The sequence below is a fragment of the Acyrthosiphon pisum genome, unplaced genomic scaffold, assembly GCF_005508785.2.
Source record: "Acyrthosiphon pisum isolate AL4f unplaced genomic scaffold, pea_aphid_22Mar2018_4r6ur Scaffold_20960;HRSCAF=22641, whole genome shotgun sequence".
NCBI classification, from domain to species: Eukaryota; Metazoa; Arthropoda; class Insecta; order Hemiptera; family Aphididae; genus Acyrthosiphon; species Acyrthosiphon pisum.
This window is the reverse complement of record NW_021770374.1, coordinates 979897-981279: the sequence shown is the minus strand read 5'-3', so window position 1 is coordinate 981279 and position 1383 is coordinate 979897.

Genomic DNA, 1383 nt, shown 5'->3' with positions numbered 1-1383 from the left:
TATTTAATGAATGTCTAATTAAAATAAATGATTTATTAGTTAACTATTTATTAAATTGATGTGTAGTACTGTATGCAATAGAATGTTTACTATACACAGCTTGAATGAAAACACATGGAATAAATGTAATAATAATAATAATAATAATAATAATAATACCTGACCAACACATAAAAAATTCTGTGGCTTGGTGCAAGAAGGGTCAAAGTTACATTTTGACAAAATTGATGTTATTTGACCAATGTCATTAAAATTTGCCTATGTTATTTGTGCTGTATGGCCAGTTTATAAACGTAGAAGTTGCTAAAATTATGCTCAATGGAATATTATAATATTATAATTAAAATATAGAAATGTTTCTATAAGAAAGTGTTAATTTTAAAATTTTAGTTTTTGGCCAATGTCAATCCAAAGTAGTTTTATTATTGTTTGTGGGTGACCAATGTCAAACTAAAACGTACATATTCTTTAAAATGAGAGAGTCATACAATGAAATAAAAACAAATATAATTAAGTAATATAATAATTTAAAATTGAATTCCTGAACATTGACAAAAATATGACATTGTCCCTTCTTGCACCAAGCCACATAATATTGGTGAATGTATACAACTGCCCTACAAAGTAGTAAATAATTGTATACAATCCACCATAATAATCATTATACCATATACATGTATACATCATAATATATCTTATTTAATGAATGTCTAATTAAAATAAATGATTTATTAGTTAACTATTTATTAAATTGATGTGTAGTACTGTATGCAATAGAATGTTTACTATACACAGCTTGAATGAAAACACATGGAATAAATGTAATAATAATAATAATAATAATAATAATAATACCTGACCAACACATAAAAAATTCTGTGGCTTGGTGCAAGAAGGGTCAAAGTTACATTTTGACAAAATTGATGTTATTTGACCAATGTCATTAAAATTTGCCTATGTTATTTGTGCTGTATGGCCAGTTTATAAACGTAGAAGTTGCTAACATTATGCTCAATGGAATATTATAATATTATAATTAAAATATAGAAATGTTTCCATAAGAAAGTGTTAATTTTAAAATTTTAGTTTTTGGCCAATGTCAATCCAAAGTAGTTTTATTATTGTTTGTGGGTGACCAATGTCAAACTAAAACGTACATATTATTTAAAATGAGAGAGTCATACAATGAAATAAAAACAAATATAATTAAGTAATATAATAATTTAAAATTGAATTCCTGAACATTGACAAAAATATGACATTGTCCCTTCTTGCACAAAGCCACATAATATTGGTGAATGTATACAACTGCCCTACAAAGTAGTAAATAATTGTATACAATCCACCATAATAATCATTATACCATATACATGTATACATCAT